The following is an 11,208-nucleotide window of genomic DNA, read 5'->3' as shown; positions in this document are numbered from 1 at the left end:
TGCAAAATGAGTCTGTTTTGAAGACTTCAGAGAATCATTTCTCAAAATATTTTTAAAAGGGCTAAGTAGCAAATTACTAGAAGAAAATTATGAATGCCATTACCACTGGTGCTTTCATAGCCAGCAAGACCTAGGTAAAAGTCCTGCATCTGCCTCTTGCATTACATTAGTAAAGGAAATTTCCTTCTCTAGGAGTTTCTTACAAAGATGAAGACACAGGTCCAATGTTTTTCCCCTATCCTTTTACTAATAGAAGGCAAAAGGTGATTAAGAAGGCAATAACAACATAAACCTTTTTTTCTCTTTGCATTAAAAATCTTAGGGAATGATATATATCAGAAGCAAATTAAAATTTCAGATGGGAATTGGAAGATTTTTCCAAATGGCTTTGTATACCAACCAGCATATTTAGTCATACAACTGTCTATAAGTAACTAAGATTTCATTATTTTTATTATTATATAATTTTGAAAAAGCACATAGTCTTTTAAAACAAAATATAAATTTTGATGTTTCTTATACAAGGTGTCTTCACTGTATATGTTAAGAATATGTACAATTCTTTAAAAGTTGCTATAAAACTCACAAGCCTTTAATATCAATATAGAATAAGATAAATCATAATAAGATGTATACTTGCCATTGTCATGGAGATTGTTTACTATTAAAAATAAAATTAAAGGTAGATTCTCAGAGGATGTTGGAATAATTCAGATCATTCTCTTCACAAATGGTATGGTGATAATTTAATAAACACCTTAGAATACAGCGAAGCTAATTATATAGGAAGAAAGAGTGAGGAAGAATAGTTTGAACTTGGTGATCAATGAAGGAAAGAATCATACAGTAATAGAATAATAGCAAATAAGAATTGGAAGGGATCTCAGAAATCATCAACTGCATCACATACATCAGATTTAAATCTGCCCCCAAATTGCACCATTCTTCCTAGTTCTGTACACTAGGGACAAACAAATGTAATCCCAACTTCCATGTGGCAATTCTTTAAATACTTAATGGCAGCTATCAATGGCTCCCAAAATATGTATGAATCTCTTCCAATTTGAACATCTCCATTTCTTTCAATAAATTTTTACATGTCTCATGGGAAATAGAAATTTTGAAAAAAAAAACAGAAGTGACCTTAATGTCATTTTCTGCAAAATTCAAATTATATTAAGTTATCAATATAGTAAGATCAAAGAAATGCAGAGATAGCTTTAGCAGGCAGACACTTGATCACCAGGAGAAAAAAAATGGCATCTCGGGTTAACGAAATTCATTACTAAAACACAAGCAAAGATTATATTAGATTACAAACTGTAGCCAATCATAATGGAGGCCAAAACAAGTTTTCAGAAAACTTGTGCCAGATACAACTAAGCCCTATCATATTTAAGACATTCTTGGATGATGTTGCCACGAGCTCAAATAAATATGGGAAAAGATAAATCAATATCTCTATGATAATATTGGGGGATCTCTAGAAGCATGTGATACTGTGGAAAGAGTTCTGGACCAGGAGCCAGGAAGATATGAATTCAAATGTAGCTTCAGAGACTTATTAGCTGTGTGACCTAGAACAGTTTATTTAATTTCTATCTGCCTGAGTTTCATCAAATGTAAAAGAGGGATTATAAAAGCACCTAACTTATATGATTACTGGGAAGATCAAGATTTGTATTATCTACAAAATGCTCAACAAAGGGCATAGCACATAGTAAGTACTATATAAATATTCTTAATAATTATCATTATTATTATGGCACCTAGCTTGAAGAGTTGTTGTGAGGATCAAATAGATAAGATTGACATATAATAGACACTTGATAAATTATTGTTTCCTTCCTTCTCTCTACTTTTAACCCTCCCACTCCATTGATAGCCAGTGGAAATAATTTGCCCCATTCTCTCCTAATTCTCAAAAATGTAGATGGCATGGGTGTAATCTGTAATAGCAATCCTGGCAGGAGGACAAAGAAATTACCAAGAATGTCTGGTGAAGTTATTCTCTCTTCTATCCATTGCTGTAATTCTCTTCTTCAGCCAAAATCTGTCCCATAAATTATTTTCCTGACTCTCATTTCATCTTCAGACACTATCCTACCTATATCCCAGAAACATAGTTATTCTATTCATTCCATAGTGCTTGATTTACCAGCTCTCTTCTGAGGGAATGATGAGTAAAGTTCTTATGTCATAGCTTTCTTCAAAAATGTAGATCATAGGATTTGGTACTTGAAGAGTTTTGGGCTATCTTCCAAATTCTTCATTTATACATGAGGAATCCAAAATCATCTAACATGAAGTGTCTGGCCCAGCGTCACATAGATGATACATATCAGTTAATTTTGAGCCTGGGTACACTGAAATAATAATCCAATAATAAATAGAATTATTTATTATTGAGGCAACTAAGTGGCTTAGTGGATTGAGAGCCAGGGCTAGAGATAGGAGATCCTGGGTTCAAATCTGACCTAAGACACTTCCTCACTGTGTGACCCTGGGCAAGACATTTAATTCGCATTGTCTAATGCATATCACTCTTCTGCCTAAGAAGTAATACACAGTATTGATTAAAATATGGAAGGTAAGAGTTTAATAAAAAATAATAATATTAATAAATGGCATCTATTTCAGTAGGGTTGTCCTTCATTTCTCTTATCTGACAGCCCAGTAATTGACAAATAAATAAATGCTGATCTAAGAAAATTTGTGGTTAGCCCATATTATCCCAAAAAATAATAGCTAGTACTTAAATAGTTTTAAAGTTTATAAAGCTCTTCACAAATATTAACTCATTTTATTTTTCATTGTCTCTAATTGAAAAAAAAGGAACAACCTAAAAGATGAATATTATTTTACTTTGTTAGACATATCCACAATTTAGCAACTTTGTATGATTTTTTTTCTTTCCAGAAACATAGAGGAAAATCTTTTGTTCTTTCTCAGTGTCCTTGCCTTTAAAAAAGAAAAATAAAAACAACCTTCAAAGGGCTATAATAGAACCTCTGGGAAGGCAGGAATCCTCCACATCAAAAAGTAGTAGAGTTAAAAAAAAAAGATAGAAGAAAAAGAAAATGAAGGTGATGATAGAATAGACTGCCCAAAAAGAAATATTCTTTGAGAGCTCAGCAGAAATGGGGTCCTTTTCCCCAAAAGCTTCCTCTCTGCCAATGTTCTCAAATTAATCTCCCCAGATTTATACGCCATGTAACATCATTCATCCTCTAACACTACCATCTTGGTGGATCCTCTTGTGAGAATTTATTTTTTTATATTCTATATAATTTTTATATCAGGGTCTTGGATTATAGAGGCTATATTGGAGAGAATTCCTGAGCCACTCAGACCTGGCTCCCTCCAGTCTACAGATTTTTGTATTCTCTTTGTCCTGAGGAATGTGATCCGTTCATAGACTTTGACAGCAAAAGTTCTATAATAATACTTTTCCTGAGGATATGCAAAACCTCACCTGTCAGTTTGGAGAAGTACTGGGGGTATGTATGATGGACTGCCTCTTAATCAGCTATCACCCCTTTGAAAATTCTTGGGATGTTCAAGGGAGGGGCTGAATAATAATGTCCCAAAAATGAATGTATGTACTTGTGCCAGAAGTTTCCACTTCTCTTATGATGGTCAAGAGAGACATTTGACCACAATTAGGATGTCTTGACCTGTAAATTAATAAATTATTTTAAAATTAAGAAAAATCAGCCTCTTGAGATAAGTTTAATTGCTATACTCTGAACATAATGAGTAGTAATTCTTAATCTTGGAGACATAAAGGTAGAGAGTGAGTAAGAAAATGTGGTTTTGATTCCTCAAGTTGGATTCTGAAAATATGTGAGAAAATAGAGCTGCAAAGCAGTAGATTCTATGTGGTATTGTTAGGGACACAATTATAGTTCTAATACAGTCAGGAGTAAAATACAATTTTATGGAGTAGGCTGAGAACCTAACCACCACGAATAATTTTTTAGGAAAATTAATAAATTCACTCTTCTAAATAACACATTTACAAATAAAATAAAATTTAGGTTAATAAATCTTGTAAATTAGAGACTGCCCATACCAAAATTTTAAATTATATTTATTAGTAGGATCAAGAGGCCCTACTGTGGTATTTAATGAGTCTGAAAGGAATCATAATCTCATGTGAAGAGTGGAAAAGGGTTCTGCCCAAATATACCTCGAATTAACATACAAATCAGAAGCTAATAAAAAAGGAGAAAAAGTCAGGAGATTTTCAGAGGTATTAAATTTAGGGGGCTTATAATAACCTCTGTGCTCTGACCCCTTATTCAAAGGCTTTCTAAAGGATAATTCATCATCGCAGGGGTGTATATGATATAGGTGTTTGTAAATTTTTAAACAGGTTTCAATTTATATTACAAACAGGTATCTGATTTTCAGATATTATGTTAAAAACTTTGAAAAAAAATCTTTCCCCAAACTCAGGCAATTAAGTTAGTTTCCAACCTTTCCTGAAAACAGATATCTTCTGACAGCTTGGAAGTCGCCCTTCCATTGACTTTGATAGACAGCTCTGCAGTGCTTGCCATACCATTTTATGTCCTTCTAGGGGAACTTTGAGTCCTGCCTTTATAGGATAAAGCATGATTTAACAAAGGACATTTTCATAGTTTTCTTACCCCCTTTTATGTACTTCAGACATTAACTATACAAAGCAATCATTGTGTAGTTCATCAGTGCTAATTGGTCAGAGAGATGGCATTAATCATAAAAGTTTAATGTTTCTTCAACTTTTGTATAAATAATATGTATAAGCAGGTATATCTGTGAGGTTTCCTTGGGGGAAAAAAACGGGATACTCACAAGCATGACTAAAGTATAGTTATAATGATAAGGACAACAGATCGACATAATTTTCTCCCACCTAACCATTTCAGTCATTCAAGTCCATAGCCTAATACAATTGGGTCCAATGTAAGCCCTAATACAAAGACATAAAGACCATTTGGTGTGTAATTCTATGTATTGTCAATAATTAATCAATATCACTTAATTATAATCAATAACAACATCACTTAATTACAATTACAAATTACTTATTTACATTTTAAAAATTATTTTAAAATTTATTTGTAAATTTATAAATGTATTTACAAATTTACAAATTACAAATTTTATAAAAATTACAGATTTACAAATTATAACTACTTAATCACAAGTACAATTAATAACAATCAATAGCACTTAATTTTCCGTATGCTACCTGGGAGCTATTCCTATGTGGCAGGAGAGAGGCACTAAGAGGCAATATCTATGGCTACAGCTGCATGGAAGTATTTGTTATCATTGCCTAGAAAACCTGGGCCTCAGCTGGGAGGTCCTCCAGCTACATTTTGTGAGTTTTAACCCTGGCAGAGGTTTTAGCAGTAGAGGAAACTCTCAGGGGCAAACTCTCTTTACAAATTGGACCCTTATCTGATCTGGACTTTTTGAGACTCCAGGGCAACTTTGGCAAAGTGCTGGCATAGGTGCCCAGCTGGCTAGGGGAGGGAGGGTTGCTCTGCTTCCCCTCTTCTCAGTGCCCAAGGGCATTTTCTGCATGCCCCACCCCTCTGTCCAGCCCACACACACACACACACACACACAAAGGCTTCTTCCCTCCACTCTCTAGGGCAATGGTTCCCAAACTTTTTTGGCCTACCACCCCCTTTCCAGAAAAAAAATATTACTTAGCTCCCCTGGAAATTAATTTTTTTTAATTTTAATAGCAATTAATAGGAAAGATAAATGCACCTGTGGCCATCACCACCCCCCTGGATTGCTGCAGCACCCACCAGGGGGCAGTGGTGCCCACTTTGGGAATCACTGCTCTATGCTAATAGAAGGGTGGGGAGGGAAGGGGGCTCACAGGCAGCTTGAAGTTGCAGTTTGGGCACACTGACTTGAAAACCTTCACCAATGCTGCTCTAGGGTATTGGGTGACTTGGGCAGGATTACACAGACAGCATGAGGCAGGACTTGAACCAAGCCTTCTGGACTCTGAGGGCAATCTAGCCACTAGTCCATGCTGTCTCCACCCATTATCTTCTTTTTTCTTATTTCTTAGACTTTCATAATATAAGGTTTCTGCATATAATTCTCATTTATGCCCAAATTGGCAAGTTCTATTTAGGAATTCCCAAAGCAGAATGTCCTTCTGCTAGGATATTTCAGGAAAAAAAGTGGTTATCTGTGTTATGAAAGGAAGCATGGCTTAATGGATAATCAATCTTCTGGTCTGAAAAAAAAAACACTAGATTCTAATACTTTAATATGTATGGACTTTTTTATGATAGACAAGTTATTTAGATTTAGGTTAATTAATTAATTGCTCAAGGAATTTTCTTTTTTTTAAGCTCTTACCTTCCGCCTTCAAATCAATACTTGTACTGGTTCTGTTATAGGCAAAGATAAGTTAGGACAGGAAGATAGATGGAGAGGAAATAGTAGTGCACAGATAGAAGGACACATGGGCTTTGCTGGAGGAGGTGGATATTCCAGATTAGAATGCAGAAAGAGTTGTTGTGAAGGAGATTGAACTGCCAAGGCTGGAAGAGGGAGCTGAGCTTCTGGAGCTGGGATCTCACTCCTGTCTGTTACCTGAAACCCTTTGGAGATCTTGGGTGTTAACATCAAGCAAGTATCTATTTTGAGGAAAGGTGAAATAACTGTTCTTGGGTGGACCAAGTGCAGAGAGCCTATCTCCCTAGCACTGTGGATTTGCTGACCAAGGATTTGTTCCAGTACCTATACCATCCAGGATTCAACTTGGACCAGTATCTGCTGTGGTATGAGAAGACCTTGTCTCCAGAAGCCCTCTGTGTCCAGTCAGTCAGTCTATCTGTCTGTGCCATAGCTAGAGAGAAGTTGGCCAAACCCCATTCTGAACTGACAGTTAGCTTGGCTCTCATTCTTAGTCAAAACTTCTCCCATAATCCTTCCCTTTCTTTATCATCATTAAACTGTGTTTTATAACTTCCTTTTGTTCCTTCTCCACAACCCAGAGGTCCCACTATAGGTTAACAGGAATCCCTGGCAGATTTGGTCTGGAGGACAGTTGGTCTCAACTGTCACCACTCATTCCCCAAGTCCTGTATTTGTGGGCGTGGGTGAGATTTCCCAGTGTGATGTTGTGGGTCAGGCAGTTATCCCTCTTCATCCCTTCATTCCTCCTTCACTCCCTTCTCCCTCTACTAACCCTCTGTGTTATTATTTACCTAATACAGTTCTAAGGCAGAGAGCAGTAAGGGCTAGGCAATGGAGTTAAGTGACTTGGCCAGGATCACACAGCTAGGAAAGTGTCTGAGGCTAAATTTGAACCCAGGACCTCTCATCTCTAGGCTTGATTCTCAATCCACTGAGCTACCCAGCTGCCCCTCAAGCAACTTTCTAAAGCTAAAAGTTATAGAAAAGTTGTGCATCTCTTCACTAGAAGAAGCACACAAATATTTCCCCACAAAAAATAAAATCACAGAACCAGATTCTGGGTCCTGGGGGATTGAGATTCCCCCCCAAATAATTATTATAATTGTTCCTGAAATGAAGAGGACTATGCAGAGTCACAAATCTAAAAAGTGCTTAAAGCAATCTTTGAACTCATCGCTTCCTGAGTCCATGCCTAACATTCTATCCCCTAAACTTCCTAGTTGCCTCTTATAGTAGTAGTCATACAGCTAAGGAACTTTGAATGCAACTAACCAACCAATGATTTGTAAAAATTTAAATTAATATCAATAGCTCCAGATTCTTATTTTTCTCTAGAGTTTTATTAATAATCACTAAATATAAAGGAAGCAGATTAAAGCCTAATCTAACCTTACTGACCACTCCCTGGCTCTCAGCCAAGCTTCCCAGTTGCATTCCATTAAACAGAGAGAGGGGGTGGTGCCACACCAAAACTTTTATCCTACATCCTGTGGCGTCCATTCATGCAGTGTAGGCATGTAAATGGAATGCTGGGTAAGATGAGCTGGATTGGAGGAGTCTTTGGGGAGAGAATTCTATCCACGCATATTAAAATTAAGAGGAATTCAGGCTCCCTAAGGATGAAAAAGAAAATAAAATTGAGACTATAAGACCTCTCAGAGCAAGTACAGCATAATTCTCTAGTGTTGGGGAGGATTTAGCGGGTTTTATCGATTTGAGATTAAAAAGAGGAAATTACTTTCTAGTACTTTGTGTCTTGTATAGAAAACAAATAGAAAGAATTAAATAAAATGAATATTTCTTAATATTCAGGAGTGCATTAGCTACTCTAGCCCATTTTATAAATATATCAATCAAGATTAGGAAAATTACATAAATTTTTGACTACCAATAAGAATTCAGATGAGAATTCAAATCAGAATAGGTGTAATTTTAGTATATTGCCCATTACAGGTTCACTGATTAACATGGTCCTTTCTATAGACAGGATCTTCCTTATCACCCCACCCCACATTTTCTAGTGATATAGGGGCCATATATGGCCTCTATTTCTAATGTTAATTATTGTTTTCATTGTGACAAATTATGACAATGGTACAATTTGCATCAGCTCTAACATAATGCCACACTGTATTAAATAGGACCCATTTGAAGCATTGCCTATTTTCATAACCAGTATCTTTTATAAATTCTCTGCTGATTGTCACAAAGAAAACTTGGAATTAGACTTACTTAAAAGTGATGCCACAAAATGCCCAGAATGAAAGAGTAGCAAGGTTATGATATTTGGACTTTCTGCTCCATCCTAACTAAAACTACTCTTTTTATATATATATATGTATTAAACAAGCTGGCAGCAGCCTTATGTCATTGTAACTTTGGATGACAGAGCTAGAAAATTCTTCATTTAGGCTTGTTTAGGCACCAGCATGGGAATTTTGGTATTTAAACATCAGGACAATTTTGCTTTCTCTAATAACTATGATTTATAGATTCACATGCTTCAATGAAGAGCTTAGATATAAAGATTTGTAAAAGTGATGATTATTCACCAAAATTCATCTCTAAAACTGAATAATACAACTTTATTACATTTTAGAAATTTATAAACTAATGGACAATGACAGAAAAAATAGACAAATTCATGGGATTTTAGACATCTCAAAAGATATAACATAAAATGGTGACATTAAAATAGATTTCATTGTTATTTGTTAACCTAGGAAAATATTTGAGTGAAAATAGATGTAAAAACACAATGATACATCCCACAATTAAAATAAGGTAGATGTTTTTGATATACTTCTAAACAATTCATCTATCCATGTGAATTTGTTTAGTGCTTATTTGGTTTCAATCATTATGTTAGGGCTGGAGATATCATATGATTCTCTACAATATTCAGGACTGTTCACGAACTCTTTCTTCTGAATATTTTCACCTCCTTACTCTTCAGATATATCACTTTTCTGCTTCTCCTCTTACTTCTTTCCCTCTTTTTCCACTAGCTCCCAATATACTTCCCAATCCCTTAAAGCAGATAAAGCTCAAGGTTCTACCCTCTATCCTCTTTTATCCTCTCTATACATACTTTCTAACCTCCCTCCTTAGTAATCTCATTTACTCTCACTGCTTCAAATGGCACTTCAAAGTCACTTAATTATTCATATTGTTTTATTGATAATTTCATATTTCAAAAGTTGAAAGAACAATAGGAGAGGAAATTCTATTTTGTATCTGTGTTTCACCAAACAGAAGGTATTGCCTCCTACAGTGAAAAAAAATTGATCCTCTGAAGGAAAGAAAACTCTTACTTAAAAGTTTATTACTGACTTCCGGGTTAAGATGGCGGCAGAGTAAAAATCAGCGCTTAACCTCTCCTAACCAAAACATATAGGACTCCTCAAGGGGACATAAAAACTAATCCAGATGAAGGGAGGGACCCCACAACAGGGCACAGCATGGAAGGTATGTGGAATCGGGGCATTTCCATGCTATAAAGGGGTGAAACAGCTCTCACTAAATCGCAGGCTGAGCAAGCACACACACACACACACACACACACACACACACACACACACACACACTCCACCTACAACACCAAAGCCAGCTCAAAAGAAATAGAGCAAGTTTGGGGCACCCATTGAGTCATTGGCAGCTCCAGGGCCTGTTCCTGAGAGCAGCAAGACTTAGGACCCCAAAAGGCTAAAGAAAGCACACGGACTTTGAGCACAGACACGGGTGGAGGTGGACACAGGCGTGAGCTAAGGCTCTGAAACCCTGAGTGGGGAAACAGTGCAGACGGGTATACAATTGTGGAAGCAGCACCCTGAGACCTGTAAAGGAACCTGCAGCAGAGGATCAAGCAAGGGGGTCCACCTGGGGGCTTGACCTTGAGAACAACAAGACCTGAGACCTCAGGAGACTAAAGAGCTCAAACAGACCCTGACTGTGAGGATAAAGCTGAGAACAGGCTGGGCTAACAATGGCAACCCAGAATCAGGAAGGCCAAAAGAGAAAGATTAACAAGAAGAAGAAATCTTTGACACTCGACAACTTTTACACAGAGAAAATCCAGACAACCGAGCAAACAGAAGAGGAGAACAAACAAGCAATCACATCTGGACCCTCCCAAAATAATGAAAACTGGTCACAAGCTCTTGAAGAGTTCAAAACTGAGATGATGGGAGTTCCGGGTTAAGATGGCGGCAGAGTAAAAAGCAGCGCTTAACCTCTCCTGACCAAAACATACAGAACTTCTCAAGGAGACATAAAAACAAACCCAGTTGAAAGGAGGGAACCCACAATAGGGTGCAGCGTGGAAGGTATGTGGAATTGGGGCATTTCCATGCTATAAAGGGGTGAAACAGCTCTCACTAAATTGCGGGCTGAGCAACCAACCTCCCTTTCCCCCACACACACACACCACCTGCAGCTCCGAAGCCAGGTCAAAAGAAGTAGAGCAAGTTTGGGGCACCCATCGAGTCATTGGCAGCTCCAGGGCCTATTCCTGAGAGCAGCAAGATTTAGGACCCCAAAAAGCTGAGGAAATCGCACGGACTCTGAGTGTGGACACAGAGCGCAGACGCGGGTGGAGACGCGGGCGGAGGCGGACACAGGCGGGAGCAAAGGCTCTGAAACCCTGAGTGGGGAACCAGTGCAGATGGTATACGACTGTGGAAGCAGTGCCCTGAGACTTGTAAAGGAGCCTCCTGCAGAGGATCAAGCAAGAGGGTCCACCAGGGGGCTTGACCTTGGAAAAAACCA

This window comes from Gracilinanus agilis, chromosome 1 (assembly GCF_016433145.1).
Source record: "Gracilinanus agilis isolate LMUSP501 chromosome 1, AgileGrace, whole genome shotgun sequence".
Classification (NCBI taxonomy): domain Eukaryota; kingdom Metazoa; phylum Chordata; class Mammalia; order Didelphimorphia; family Didelphidae; genus Gracilinanus; species Gracilinanus agilis.
This window is presented reverse-complemented; position numbering follows the sequence as displayed.